The 16,596-nt window shown below is 36.4% G+C and overlaps 1 long non-coding RNA gene across 2 annotated transcripts in view; it reads left to right on the top strand.

Moving 5' to 3' along the window:
• Positions 1-12,667, top strand: part of LOC148223391 (uncharacterized) — a 51,113-nt gene extending 38,446 nt beyond the window's left edge. Inside the window, exon 5 of one of the 2 annotated variants that reach the window (XR_015804664.1) lies at positions 43-12,667. This is a non-coding gene — a long non-coding RNA (uncharacterized LOC148223391). Of the gene's footprint in view, positions 1-11 lie in introns of both variants that reach the window. The other variant, XR_015804663.1, reaches the window with a different exon arrangement.
• The last annotated feature ends 3,929 nt before the right edge of the window (positions 12,668-16,596 follow it).

The following is a 16,596-nucleotide window of genomic DNA, read 5'->3' as shown; positions in this document are numbered from 1 at the left end:
TTGCATTATAGATTTAATTGGTCATACTGAACCTGGTTACAGGTGACAGATGGAGTACCACAATCTGGGAACTGTCCTGGGACCTGCTGCATTCACCAGCTTTATCAGTGACATGGGAGAAGTAAGGGAATGTTTGTTCATAAAGTTTTCAAATGTCACCAAACTGGGGATCCCATCCAAGGATGGGACTGCCATCCAGAAATACGTGTGTGGGTTGCATGAAAGGGATCACTAGGAATCAAGAACATGCATAAGGCTTGTGCACAAAGTCAATGGTGCAATTTAGAAGGAGGAATTCCTTGAAGCTATATAGGCTGGGATGTTTCCTGAAAAGGTCCTTGATTCATGGCTCGTGAACCATGTCTTGGTTCACAGTGAGCTAGCTGGTAACCACCAGTGTGCACAGGCAACCAAGAAAGATCCTGGGCTCTGTTAAATCGTGGAAGTCAGTAAAGAGAAGTGATTATCTGCCTCTGCTCAGCACTTATCAGACTGCATGGAGATACTGAGGGCAGTTTATGCCATCCTGAAGCAAGGTGTACATGATAAACTGGATTGTGTTGAGCAGAGAGCTACAAAAATGGACATGGGCTGGAGCACCTGACCTTTGAGGAGGAGGAACTGGAGTTCACTCAGCCAGAAGACACCTAGCAGCAGCCCTGCACCCAGTACCTTGGAAGAGCTTACTGTGAAGATTAATCCATCCCATTCAACAGGGCAGATGGAGGGAGCACAAGAGAAAAAAGGCATAGGGCGAAACACAAAACCTTCACCTGGTGTATCAGGAAAATATATTTTCACTATGAATACAGCTGAGCAGTAGCACAGCTTGTCCAGGGAGCTTGTGTACCTTCCACTTTTGTAGGTTTTCAAGACAGGACTAGATAAAGTCCTGGATAACCTGGTCTGATCTTATAGCTGACCCTTTTAGAAGCTAGAAATTGGACTAGAGACTTCCTGAGGTTCCTTTCAACATGAATTTTAGTATGATCCTAATCTTCCACCATTTTGGAACCTATGAGGATCTGTACTGATACAAGATTTTGCCCATAGAAAGCTATGGAACTTATTTGTTGCCTTAAAAATGTTAGTTACAGTGGTCTGGGAGGTTTAAAAAAATACGTTAGATTTTGGGATGTCAAAAATTATTCAATTCCAATTACTTGACTGAGGTACATTATGGACACATAATGATTCTTAACTATATTAAAAAAAATTGTTTATTTGAAGTATTGTGAAGAAGGGAAGGCATATACAGACTGTTTCCAGTTTTCCTAAGTTTTACAGGTGTATATTGTTCCTAAAATGATTTTTTGAATTTTTCAGGCAAGAGCACATAATTTTGTTGAGTTTATTTAATGAAAACCATTGATAAGGCAAGAGCTGTGCTACTGTTATATGAATTCTTATAGACATAGAAGGCACAACCTGAGCTGAGTGTTTTACAGTTCATTAAAGATGCCCTGCTGTCTTTCTAGCTGACCTGACTCCTGAGTAGCTACCAAACATACTGATAACATTGCTATGTTTTAAAAATCAAGTTCTTTTTCTAGCTGATACTATCTCTTTTAGTAATATAATATGCCTATTGCATGCCATTTGTTGAATATGCCCTTATTCCTTACTTTTTATGTAAGTCAAGGTCTGAGAAGCTTTCTGAGTTTCACACCAACTTCTGGTCCATGAAGCTGAAGTAAGTTTATAGATAAAACAGCATCTTTTTCAAATTCTACTCCTAGTCCATGAAAGCTGTCATTCTAATCACAGTGCATCCCTCTTCCCATCTCCTCTTGTTATGTGGGTTACAATAAATCATCAGTCTCAGAATTATGTATTGGCTTTGAAATGCTCATTATAGCAATGCTAAAACAGAATATTCAAAAAAGAAGAAGAGAAAAAAACCCTGAAAACCTTTCCATCACTGTTCAGTCATGATTTAGACAGACCTTTAATCTAAAGCTTCTAGAGAAACTCTGAACTACAGGAGGGTTTGTCAGTGGACAGAATAATATTATAATGCATGATGGAATGTCATAGTGTAAAAAAGCTGGAGTTTGGGGAGAACTAGAAAGACAGTTACAATTTCATTATGTCCCTGTCTGTTGAAAGCAATGGGGAATTTCTCTCTGAGGTTTCATCCATTGTGGGTAAATATTTTTTTAACCTTTTCAGTGAGTGGTTTTGACTGGATATTTTGAGTGAAGAAATGTACCAGATTCCCATGGCCTGGAATGCTGTGGCAGCAGTGAGGCTGCAGTTTGATGGCAGATGCAGTCCTGCCTTAGGAACGTTGTGTAAAGTGGATTGTGTCAGAAGAGGGGAGCAGAGTATTAGGCACACTGACTCACTGTTCACGTCCACATTGAAGCATGAAAATGTTTGATTCTGTGGTCTTATTAGCTCACTTGTGTGGTTTTGAATGTAGGAAACTTACCTTGGTAAGTTCATATTGTTGAAACCAGTGCCAACAATCTCCATTAATACATTTAAGAAAAAAAGCAAAATATTCTTTCCATTACTTCGCAAGAGATCTGAGATCTGATACTGATTAATTCATGTTAGTTGTGTGAAGAATAGCAAGGATTGTAGATATGCTAAAACCTGTAATAATTTTCCAAAATAATTTCAGTACTATATAAATAAAAATAATTGTGCAGCAGACAGATGAAGATATTTTTAAGTGTGAAATGGTATAATATAGTCTCCTTTTTATATTCTTGCAAAAATAAAAAATAGGATTTCTTTTTAGTGTAATAATTTTCATTATACACTTTTCTACACAATGGCTTCCACATTTCACAAATGCAGAATTGCATCTTTGCAATGATAGTGGTAATTAATGTGGGTGAATTCATATGTAAACTGGTGTTTTCTAGGGAGCTCTTGAATAAATATCTTTGACATCTTTGCAAGCTCTTTAAACTTTCCCTGGAAAACATCAGTGTTTCAGATGGCATTGATGCAGGCTGTTAAAGACAGGCTGAGTATAATTAAAGACATCTGACAGCATTTCCTCTTTAAGTGTTTGAAGTTAGAAGGAAAGAGCTGATTCAAAACATCTGAGAAAAAGGAAGGACAAGAAGGAAAAAACAGAAGAAGTGAAAAGCAAGTCTCACCACACTATCACTCTGTAGAGACTGGCTATGGGAATGGTAGCACGTCCTCCCATGGAGCCTGGGAGCTGCAGGCTTCCCCTGCTTCCTCTGGGGAACTCGGATTTCATAAGGTGTTTCCTGAATCTTTTCCTCTCTGTGCATATAAAGCATTTTTCTTCTCTAAACCGCAGAATCAGCAGGGATGCCTACAAAAGGAAGGTTAAGAGCTTTTTCTCTGTTTTTATTACATTGGGACTTCTTAGCATAGTGCATTGATTTTATTTAGCACCTTTATGGGCACATATAGTGGCTTTTTGCTGCAGCTCTTAGAGCTTCATAGCTCTGCCTCAGTATCTGACTAACTTCTATTGGCACTAACACCATGGCAGTTATACAAGTAAGAAGAGTAGAGCATAAACAATATAATGAAAATAATGAATAAATGGTGGACAATAATTTAAAGCATCTATAAAACTACAAGACTTGACAGCATAGATGTCTAAATGCTAGAAGTTGTATTCCAGATATAATTTCTGAGAGTGCTTTCTCACCCTGTGGGCTAGAAGAGATTCTGAATCTGAACCCTGCAGTTCAAATTATAGAGAGAAAAGCCTTGCATCTTAGAAAATATGTGGTTATCATATTGGATTAAGTGAAAATATCCATTAAGTATCAGAGACAATGCACTTCAAGAGTTATACAAAATGTAAAAAAAAAAAAAAAAAATCAATTGGGAGGTTGGAGAAGATAAATTCCATATTTCATACATGGGAGTAATCCAAGACTGCAGAAGTCATATAAATAGACCCTTTAAACACATGTGGCCACATCCTAGGTGATTGCTGTGACAATTTCATATGCTCATGGACAAGCACTCTGTCATCTTGTGATTCTAAGCTGGTCTGCATAGACTCAACAGGACATTTAACTTGGCAAGGTCTCCATTCTTCCCTAGCCAGACTGCTTCTAGTACCTGGGAGTAGATTTAGCAGAACTACAACAACTTTGATGGATTTCAGGCTCCCTGCCTTTGGGTAAGACTATGCAACTTTTATGAGGTTATGATGATGATCAATTGATTATGTGACCATTGAACAACAAGGAAAACATTGGTGCATGAAAGACAGAAAGCAACAAAATATATGTGTCCAAGAGCTACTTCAAAGGCTTTTTCCCTCTAGCACTGTAAAACCTAAGCCAGTGAATTGTCACTCTCCTATCAAAGTAAAGTATTCCTGCTTTTTGAAATCCATTCACGTGAACATATTTTACAGATACGTTTCTAAATGAATGCTTATGTTGCAGAGAAATTTCCTTCCAAGAGCTGAGGAAATTTAATGGTGTCCTGTAGTTCCAGGACAATTCCTTTTCTGGTGGTGTCATCAGTGTTATCAGTTTCACAGCATTTTAAAAACCTGTTTTCTTTAATGGGATCATTGATTTTACAAATATGAAATAAATACAGATTTCACTAATAGAAAAAAAATGGAGATTTAAACATTTGATAAAAAGGATGCTCTGCTTTTAAAGCTGTGTCTTCAATCTGAGGGTGAGTCTTTATTTATGTATGTTTCACAAAATATTGGCGTTCAGGACGGCTTGGTTTTGGGGAAAAGGTATTATTGTCTTCCTATATTTGTTCTTGTCCCACAGTTTTCATTTTGGCTCATTTTGAAGCAGTCTTCACAGAACACTCAGGTATGCTGAAATGAAAGGAAAATAGATAATTATTCTTACCCATTATTCCTGGTATAAATATTAATAATGTTGCGCTTTTTCCACTGGAGCACAAAGAACACCTTTAATAGTGACATTTTCAAAGTAGATCATGTGGCAGCTAAAGTTAGCTGGTACAGAGTTGTACAAAGGAAAAGTGGAAGAGCAGACTCAGTGTTAACCAGGGGCAGAGCCATGCTGAGGTTACATTCCCAGATTCAGGTAGCATGATGTTTTTTGCTCCTTACTCCAATGTTTTGAAGTTAATTTTCCTTTTCAAGGAACTTCACTGTTGTACAGAGGAAATAAGGATACTATAACTCATTCATCAGCCAGAGTGGACTGAGATTTTACTCCTGTGACTTGGTATCAGTTAGAACCTTCAAAGAAAATAGCTCAAGCCCTACTCTGTGCGTGCACGCCACACTTTGCACTAGATAGCACCCTCTTTTCCACAGATGATACTGGAATCAATGTTGTGGGGAAAAATCCCTTTTTTCAGTTTGTGTCAGTTCTGTTAGGAGACTGTTCCTTCATAAGGGAGCCATCAGAATGCAGCTGTCCAATGTTGCTGTTTTATGTTATCAATTATGATGGAAAAACAGATGATAATTGAACCCCCATTGAAGACAGGGTAACTGCTGGAATTTATTGGTGTTGGTCCCAACCAGAACCAGTGGCAACATAGAAACAACATAATGAAGTGCTAATTAACTAAGAAAATCTAGTTGACATATAGTAAGAACTGAATGAGAGATGATTTTAACCCAAAATCAAAATCTGTAACTCCACAGCTGAAATGTGCAGAGAAATGATTCAGCCAAACAGTGAAAGGAAGAGCACGTATGCTATGGAAGGCAAACCCCACAGAATAGACTGATCTATTAACCTGTTTGTGTTAAATCAGGTTGAAAAAAGCTCTTAACAAAATAACTTCTGAGCTTCATCGTGGATGGATTTGTTTCCATTGGTATGCATACCTGGTGTGGTTCTTCATCCTGTACGTGAGTAAGGGCTAAATTCAAGGTAGTAAATGCATCTAACCTAGGATGAGAATACATGAAGAAATCCTGAAATACAGCGATGGCTGAGTAAATGCAATCAGAACACAGTGTGCCTAAACTTATTTGTTTCAGTGCTTAAATTTATTTGTTATTATTAAGTCACATATGGTTAGACTTAATATTCCATTTATTAGCACAGTTGGCAAGGGCCATAACATCAGAAATTAAATATGGATCCTTTATCTGGATAATGACTTGGGCTGAACTGTATTTCTTCATTTTTGCTACTAGTAGTCACTAGATGCTTCCAACTCTTCATCTGACTGTACAATTTATGAAATACCGTAATGAGACTTAAGAAAAAACCTAAGGAAAGATTAAAAAGGATGGAAGACATGACTAGCAAAATAAAGGACTGAATTATTTGTAAAATATCTCTGAGTCAGAAGAGAACACTATAATCCAGAAGCACCATCCAGAAATAACATCCAGTAACTGCTCATTGTGCAATCAAAGCCAAAATTTTATAGAAATATTCCCTGCTCTTCATCACTTTCAGTTGCTGATTTCTTCAAGGAAATGACAAATCTGCAGGTGACCATGCAGTATTGCACTTCTGCACAAAATTACTTCATGGTTGTAGGAATGCTTAAAGAAAAATGTTGTAGCACAATTACTTGATTTTGCAGGAAGCATCCACAAAGATTGCTGCAAAAAGAAGAAACTGAATAATCATGATAATAATGGGAGAAGATGCTTTGAACAAATTGTGTTAATACCAAGCATCTCAGTGTCCAAAGCTATTAATACTGACTTCCTTTGAGAATAGAGTGAGATCTACTGATTAGAAGAATATATTAAGCTAATAGTAAGGATATGATATCTGTACTATGAGTTTTGAGCCTATGGTCATGGCAATAAAGGATGCAAACAGCTATGTTCATGCATCTTCTGGTAAATAGTGCTTTACATAATATTATAGATTGGCAAATGCACTAGTAGTTTTTCTAGGACTGGTTTTGTTTCATCATTTGTTCAAAAACTGAGTGATTAACTGACCATTCACAATCAAACACTTGTTTTTATTCTGTTAATAAAAACAACCCCAAATACAAATACGCTTATCATATTGATTCAAATAACCAACAAATTCAATAATGATTTGTTGCGCTTCCAGCAACAGAGTACAGGAAAATACTGATTATTCAATGACAATTTTTCAGCTCTAAAGAAAATTTATTGGAAAAGTTACAACTGTATAAATTTAAAGCATGAATGATATTGAAATATGTAGAAAAAATGTGTTATTTGTTTACGAAGCAGAAAGGAAAAAAGTCTGCAAATTAAGCCCAAGATTGACCACTTATTTACCCCACTGTAGGGCACAGGGGCAAAAATTGTATAAGGGACAACTTCCTACTCTATCACAATTAGTGATAAAAAGGCAACAAATAATAGCAAGGTTGTCAATTTACTTCTACTCTTTAGTCATTCAGGCTTTTTTGATTGTAAGGAAAGGAAAGGGAATGATTTTGGAACATGGATTCCTGTTATTCATTAACTTTTTTTTATTTTTCTTTTTCCTTATTTAGCTTCAGTGAATCATTACATGAAAAAAACCAAAACAACAAAACTAAAAGAAAAACAAGACAATTAAAAAGTTAACATTCTAAAATGAATGTTTAGAAAGATTTTGGGACCAATTTGATAAGGATCCAGACATAATGGTTTAGAGTTTTATAAAAATTCTCAAATGTCATTAAATTGTCATTGTCATAAAAATTAAGCCTTTTCTTAAAATCTTAAAATTTTAAAATCTTAGTGCTCGGTGTACTGTAGAGATCCTAGCTTTTCTTGTTTTGACATTGTATTTACCAGATAAAAATCTTAGTATATATACATATTATATACCAGATGACTAAGCATTCAAAAAACAAGAAAAATAAACGAATAGATCTAAATTTTTAAAGCTTAGATTTTTAAAATCCGATAATTAATTAAGAACTGAATTAACAATATTAATTTAAATTCTTACTGAAGTTTACATACTTCTGTTTTATAAACATTAAGACTTTATGTGGCCCATAGATACAGAACTTCTGAGTGATCACATTAACTCCAAAGGGCGGGGTGTGTGTGTAAAATGCAATTGAATAGGGGAAAGATGTTTTTTTTTTAATTGGCTATGTTTGCTATGAAGTGTTGTTTTTCCCTGAAAAACCTTTACATAAACCCACTTTTGTTACTCAAAACAATAGTTCTTTTGTACAATGAAGAAGACTCCAAGGAAGCAGAAGCAGTAAAACAAAGTTCTCCTCACACAAGTTTTTAACAATCTCCACATCTGCATGGCTACAGAAGGAGAATTTCAGATCTTTTGGGGACTTAAATTTTCATAACAGATGGTCCTATGACAAGCAGCAATTCACATCAATACCTTGATTTTTGTTTCTTTTTGTACCCTGGTGTCAGTTGGGATCAAGTTAATGTCTTCCTAGTAGCTGGTACAGAGCTATGTTTTGAATTTAGGATGAGAATAATGTTGATAATATGCTGATAGTTTAGCTGTGCTGTGCAGTGCTTGCTCTAAGTCAAGGACAATTCAGCTTCTCATGCTGCCAGTAAGGAAGGTGGCAGGACTCAAGAGACTGGGAGGGAACACACCCAGGATCGTTGGCCTCAACTGATTTAAGGGATATTTCAAATACTACAGCATCATGCTGAACAATGAAACTGTGAGGAGTCGGCTGTGAGGGGCTGGGTACTGGTCAAAGGATGGTGAGCAGTTGCACTGTGCATCATTTGGTTTTGATTCTTTTATCATAATTATTATTTTTCCTTACTTTTCTGTACTATTGTTTTTAACTGCAACCACAAATTCTACCTTTTTTCCAACTGTCACCCATATCCCTCTGCTGAGGAGTGAGCAAGCAGCTGTGTGGTGTTTAGCTGCCTACAGGGTTAAACCACAACACCTGGACTGTGATTTCCTCAAACATGATCATTGTCTCAGAGTTAGCATTTTTATATTTCAAGAAGACATCAAAGTTCATTAACATTGCATTGCTGGATTCCTGTCTGAAATGTGCTCTATTGTTATTTTACTGAACCAAGCCATTCAGCACCTCTTTCTGGATTTGAATGAGCACATATATTTTTGCTGTTGTACATAGATAGCATAAGTATCTTAGATATCTGTTCTCTGAATTTGAGTGCACTAAAACTTTATCTCTCCTCTATGCAAAGGACAGATTTATAAATTTGCAGATGTCATACAAAGAAAAAATACATCAAAAAAAAACCCCCAAACCCAACAAAATCACGGCACACTATCTTAAATCCTTTTATTTTGCTTTTTTTATGGTTTTGAACCCTTATGTCTGGGTACAGTAATTTTTAGTGTTCTTAGCAGAGAAGCAGACATAAAGCAGATCTAGAATGTGATAGTACTTGACACATGATTCATCAAGAATAGACAGGGGCAGATGGAAGCTTGTACACAAACTCCCATTGCCTATAAGCTGCCTGGACTCACATATCCACTGGGAGTCATGCAGGAAGGTTACAGGGAGTTCAAAATCCAAAAAATGTACATATCCATGAGAGATGATAGAGTCTCTGCTTTGGCCAGGTCTAACAATTGGTGCTTTCTGTAGGATTGTACTGTGAATCTCACATATGTATGGCATTTTAATAATAGGGCTAACATTGTTTTAACAGGATTCCTCCATTCCTGAGTTTATTAACCTCATCCTAAGATTGTGTAGGTTAAAAGAAAATGCTCCTTGACATTGTGGTACTGCCCTAATTAAGCCATGATGAAAGATCTTGCTCTGCTGATTACAGTCCCTTTGCATGACTCTGGTACTGAGCAGGTGAGCTAAGAACAGCCTTCAGGGGAGCTGCTTGGTTCTTGGAGCAGCTAAGCAAGATAAACCATTTTATCTCTTTAAAGGTTTGTTTTAAAGTCCTTTCCAGACAGCAAGAATCCCCCTCTGGATCAGGTCTGATATACAAATTCTGCAGTTCCCATTCAGGTTAATGTCAGAAATGGAATGACACACTTGAGTAAAAGTAGCATGGTTGAGGGCCCAAACAGTGTAATTTAAACTGTGCCAAAACCTCCCCTCATGAAACAATGAATAGAAACCTTCAAATAACCAAACCGGATGCTGCAGCTTGTCTTTGGATTAATCTATTCATCCTGCTTTTCTGTAGGACGATTTGGATTCACCTTTTTTTTAATGTCATTTATTACAGCCGAGATTGTATTTAGTCAGTAAATTTAATCATAATCTACACATGTTTATGACAAGTTGAGATCCAATCTTATAAGATATAAAAAATTCATTACATTTAAATATTCATTGTTAGAAGAAGCTGTATTTCTATTTGTGATAACAGAAGTCAGTATGAGCAAGCAGACGAAATATATTAGGAGGTTAATTCAGAAGAAAAAAGAAAAACAATGCAAAGTCTTTACATGTATCTCATTTACTAAAAAATGCATAAGGACAAGAATATGAATCTGGCTTTGAGAAAATGTGTTAGTTCACTGTAGAAATCATACCTAATTAGAAACACCTCCCTTTCAAGCACAAAGGTCACCAGCTTGTAAATGAATCCTTGGTGGTGTTTCCTTGAGGAGCCCAGCTCTGCCAGTTACCTCTGCAGTGCCCTCAAAGACTGCAGCTATGCTCTGGGGCAGCTGCACTCCCTGCAGCATCCCATCTTCCTGGTTCCCCACTGCTGAACACAGATCCCTCCCTTTCAGGTACTTGAGTTTCTTTTCATGGGAAATCAGGGCAAGTGGGGGATGGGGAACATTCCTGTTTATTCCCCTTATGCAGATGGGTGGGACACAGCTGAGAGGCACATCTGGGTACCAGAACCACAGAGGAAACAGAGCCCACAGTAACTGAAAAGCTGTGATTGTTAATTAGGAAGTAACATAAACAGTCTCTAATATTATCTTAAGAAAGAAGTCTGGTTAAAATGCCTAGAAACAAGACAATAAAGATATAATTTATCTCATGAAGGAAGGTTGAAATCCAGAGGCTCAGGGTGTGAGAATGAGAATAAAGTCTTTCACCATTCTGCACTCAAATTTATGCTTATTGATAAAGTCAGATCTCTTAGTAACTGATGGCTGTGGAGTGACCTCGGTTCAGACTCCAGCAGAAGCACAAGAACATCCTCTATCCTTCTCATGGTTCAGAAGCTAAGGTAATCTCAAAAGAGAGAATTACAGGATGGAGAGAGGAGTGAAAAATAAGATGTATTTCTAATTATATTCCTCCAAAGCAATACTGAGCTGGATTTGGAGGACAATATAAGAAAGGATGTTCACTTCCAATTTCTGTAATTTGTAGATGGAACCACAGCACTTGTTTGGCATTTTTCAGCAGTGCTGGTGATAATGACGATAATAAATAATAAACATTTTATATACTTTTACTCTGTCTCAAAAGGTTTCTTTCATCAGCTTAAGCTTCACCACTGCTCTCTCCCTTGGGTGATAACATGGACATGGGCTCAAGGAAGATATGGCACGAGTCACTGCACATCTGCTGAGCCTCAGTCCTTGAGAACACCACCAATGTGGACTAATTAAGCTTAGTGGAGTCCACTTTCACTGTGAGCTAAACTCATTTTAATCATAGTTGCCTTTTGGGTTAAAATCCCCATTGTTCAGGCAGTATTTCCTACTGATTAAAGCAGGCTGATCACTTCACCAGAAGTGTATTGGTGCTTTTTATTATGCAGATTAAGTTTAGTGTAATATCTGCCATTTAATTTTGGATTTAGGTTGAGACTTTGCTATTTATATTTCAACCACTGTAAATACCATATTTTAATGAAGAGTCTTGATGCACAATGGATGCTATTTCAGAATATTGTCTAAACTAAACCAAAATATGACAGGACTAATAAATGCCTTTCTTGGAATGTAAACTAAACAAGGAAGTATTTTCCCCTCCTTCTTAGAGGAATTCACACACAAGTGGTAAGGCATCATTATCTTTTAGCCTAGAAGCTTAATTGACAAAACATGGAAGAAAAAATTTAGCCTATGACTGTGAGGGGCACAAAATTAACCACTGAAATGCTGCTATATTTCAGCTGTAGTGGAAAATGCCAGTAATCAATGATGACATGTGAAAGAATTATCTCTGCCAGGAAAATACAACTGTATTGTCTCTCTTGGCTAATGTTCACCCTTTTATCTTTTGACAAAATGAATTACTAGGCAGCACATTAAAGAACAGGTTGATGGACTTCTTTTTACCCCAGAAAAAAGAAAGAAATGAAAGATTGCCAACTGAAATATAAGCAAATATTTATTTTTCTTATATTTTATTAATGACTCACGTTTTTCTTAGAACATCTGAATATCAAAACCATTTATTTGTATATTGGTAATTTGAAAGAAATTAAGCACCGTGGTGAGACACCAGAAAAGGTTGCACAGAAAAACTGTGGATACCCAATCCCTAGAAGTGTTAAAGATCATGCTAGGTGAGGTTTGAGCAACCTGGTCCAGTGGAAGGTCTCTCTGTCCACTGGGGGGGAGGGGGTTGGAACCAGATGTTTTTTAAAGTCTCTTCCAACTCCTTAACATTCTGTGATTCTATAACTGCATGTTGCTATGATATGATCTTGGTATTGAAAAGCAGTAGAAAGGTCTAAAGGCAAGAAGAAGGAGTGTATTACACTAAATAGCACATAGGTCAGAGATATCTGAAGGAGAAGGGCTGAAGGTCTAGGCAAATACCTAAAGCATGTTAATTCACTGGAATGGTATCTTTCAGCAAATCTCCACAGCTGATGTTTAGAGGTATTTCTTTGTTTAATGGGTTAGTTGGGGGGGGGGGGGGTTCCAGTTTTGGGGTTTTGTTTTTTGTTGTTTTTTTTCTTTTCCTTTTCTATATTGTTTTTTATTATCTTTACATAGATCTGAGTCTCATGGAAGTTTTGAGATGGTGTTTTTGTTTGTTTGGGTTGTTGGTTGGTTGGTTGGTTTGTTGGTTGGGGTTTTTTTGTTTAGTTTTATTCTGTTGGGTTTTTTCCCAATCAACGTATCATTTCTTCCTTTGTTGAACGAAAGCAGTTGGAACATCATCCATATGTGCAGAAAGCCATGCTAATGGGTGAGGTTACTGGTGCAACACAGCAAAGCAACTCCTGAGTGTATATGGAGCCCAAGGCTGTGCCTCAGAGCCCAGCTGCTCTCAAGGTCACATATGGCAACAGCAGAGGTGGCAACACTCAGGTTTTTGATGCATGCAGGTTATCTTCACTGATATGACCAATATCTGCTTTCTAAAGCAGCTACTTCATGAATAATCAATGAGGGAGCTGTGAATAAGCAGATGGATTGTAGCTGATGAGTTCCCTCTGGGCAGGCAGAACACAGTTAGCAAGTAACATATAATACAGGAATCCCACACAACGGACACAGCACCAAAAAAAAGGACATTGCCAAGGGCAGCTCTGCATGGCTTAGCGTATAAAAAAGAAGGGTGACTCAGAAATGTGAAACCCAGATGTGACTTTATGTAAATGTGTGTTTATGTACATGTATTTTAAAGAAATAATGCACCGTGTATAGAAAGGGGATAAATCCCTCCCATTCCCCCTCCCCAAAGGAATCCAAAACCACATTGCATTAAATGTTATACATTTATAAGGAAACAGGCAATTGCTAGTTTTCTGCAAGGATTGCAGGTAGTAACATGGCTAATATGTATTTTTTGGACAAGATTTTCAAATTAAAAGGCAAAATTAAAAAACAATGGTGACTTGTTTAATTCATTTTATCTTCATCAGTTAATATGCATATATATAACAATCATTTTTGTACCACAATAGCCAGGATAACCCTAGCCATTTTTGTAAACTACTTAATTAGTCTTTTCTAAAAATGATGCAATCAACAAGATAAATATATAAGTAGAAACACTTCCAGGATCCAAAAGGTTTGTTGGAATTGATTTACTCTTCTCATCTTATGCTGAAGTAGATGGAGAATGTGTCAGACCAAATAAAAATGGCTGCTGAAGAGTCATGGCTTGAGAACCAGGCAGAAATGGCTTGAGGACATTTATCATAAATTACTTCAGGAATAAAAAGTTAAGATTAGTTTACTGAAATTGAAAGAAAAAAAGAAATTCTACACAGACAATAATTAAATAAGGTGGACTTTGGCAAAGATACGCTGTTAACACGAAGTTTTAAAGGAAAACACCACAAAACTTATAATAATTAGAACTGATTAAGAAGGGAAGTTTAGAATTTATGGACGCATGGAGTACCTCTTTTGAGAATGGAATTACTGGATGCAGAGAGCTGATCAAGAGCTAGCTTTTCTTGTTATGGGCAATTTCATTTTTCAAAAATGCCATAAGAAAAAAATTATGAACAGTATCCTCAGTGAACAATATTTTCTGTGACATGATTTTATTCATCACAGCTGTCTCAGTGACCAGATCCAATTTTCTGAAATACAAAATGCCTCCCAAGATGTAGGGTGTTCTGTAGTCATCATGTACTTCACAGGTATTATGGCATATTTTTCATCTTGTAATAGTTAGAAATCATGACACTACTATATCACAATGATGACACTACTATGTCACAAATGTAATCTCCTTGCATGTCTTTGGTGGGGTAGAAGAGAATTTTTTTGGTACTTGGTTAGACTCATAAGAGTAAGAATAAGAATAAAAATAAATATGAAATTCCGGAGTCATGAGAAAGACTATCTACCTTAAAAAAAAACCCAATTCTTATACAATTGCAATCTTTTGTGAACTCATGCTGGATTTTATTATTTATCTCTAACATTGATTATGGTTTCATTTTTGATTTCTGCATCATCATTGAAAATATATGATAACAAATGACACAGTCTGGCTACTCACTACCCCTATCTCTTATATATAAAGCAGATATATTAAATGATGTCCTTGAAGGGCCCTCAAACATGTTGCCAGTAAAAAGTGCTATACAGCTTAAATGTGCCTTAATGTGATCATCTCAAGTGAAGGCACATTGAAATTTTTTTTCCAGCACTATTGCTGGCTTAACTGCTCCATTCCTCTCATGCTATAAGCACAGGACTAGAAAGTGTCCATCCTTCTTGAAGAGAGGCCAAAGATGAAAGCTGCTTTCATCTTCCCTTCTGATTCCCTTCATCTGTTTTTAAAGTGCAAGACAAATTTAGGTTTTAGAAAACTCTTTAGATTGAATGCAGTGAGACACTGTATGTCATCTTAACTGAAAAAAAATAAAGAGAAACGTAAATCCATTTGTTATTGCCCAGATGAGTGGGAAGTTATCTGGGTCAGAAGCCATTGTGAGTGCAAGAATCCTTAATTACCCTAAAACAAACAAAGAATTTCAGCAAGGAAATTACAGCTGAATGTAGCAAAAGGGACGAATAAATATGCAGTGGAGAACCCTGGAAGTAAGTGTCCATAAATGGATCCTTTGAACAAGCTAATACTTACTCTGAGTTTTATCTTTAAACACAGAGTTCTTTTATATATTGGAAGAAATGCTACCTGGGAGATAATGTGATGATAAGAATTATCCAAATGTTTCCAGGAGATGGTATAGATACTATCTGACATGTTCCTGCCTGCTAAAAATTGATACAAAGTGCTGCAGTCACTCTTTTAATTTTTAAGTTATTGCCTTTCTGACCCTTCCCCCCTCCTCATTCCACTTTCTCATACATTTTGAATAGTTTATAAAGACAAGAACAACACTGAGGTCTCTGTGGAAAATGTATTGCTAGTAAATAGTTGTCTCCAGCACTGTCTCTATAAATAAAGCACATACCCAGACACACGGAAGCACAAATGCATATTTTTACACAAACACAAACTTGGGCTTCAAGAGATGTCATCTCTGCCCTTTTTGGTGTACCATTTTTCACATTTTGTCAAAATTTTGTTCTCTAGCCATGAGGCTGATTTCTTATTACTGAATTGTTTTAACGAATGGAGCAAAGAGGCTTTAAGGCTAGCTTCAGAAACCTTTCTTATACTGTTCAAATTTTAACATAGTTTAATTAGAGGTCACATGCTTAAACTGGAATGCAGTTATTACGAATCAAATACAGTCCTAAGTGACAGTAATCAGAGACTTTTCTTGTCCACCTTATATGCAGAATTAACCATTGTTTGCTGCATCATCTTAAAAAGCTGCTTTTTCATAGCCTGAGTTATTTGTTTGTGCAAAATGGAAAACTAAACTTAGCTTGCCAGTGCTTTATTTTTAAGTTCTCTTTTTCCATACTTTCGAGCTGTAATAGCTTAAAACTAATTTCATTAGCAGCTAACATACAATTTGCATGGGTTCAACATAAGAAATCTGGTCCTTAAAATGTGAAATTCACTCCTTCAAGTATGACACTCACTGCTCTAATACTGTAAGATAATTCTCTACTGTATTGTTGGATATGATGAGAATCAGACTTTTTGGTGTGATAGACAGGCAAATGACAGAGATGGTGTTGTCTTTCGGTTTTGAAGATGAGTTTAAAATGCACCTTGACTTCAAAATCATTATCAGCTGTTGGGCATATTAAATATTTCAAAGTATGACCATTCCTCTTTCTTCATTTAAGGCATATGAGCAAGTCTTACATATCACTAATCATAGAATGGACATTTTCTTGAGTCAGCATTTCTCTTTACATTGATGAAGTTTATTTTGCCTCTGAAAGCTTTCCATAATGATACATAACATCTGGATTTAAAATCATATTTACT

This window comes from Sturnus vulgaris, chromosome 6 (genome assembly GCF_052056855.1).
Source record: "Sturnus vulgaris isolate bStuVul1 chromosome 6, bStuVul1.hap1, whole genome shotgun sequence".
Classification (NCBI taxonomy): Eukaryota; Metazoa; Chordata; class Aves; order Passeriformes; family Sturnidae; genus Sturnus; species Sturnus vulgaris.
The sequence above is the reverse complement of the archived record's forward strand: the minus strand, read 5'-3'. Positions and strand labels throughout refer to the sequence as shown.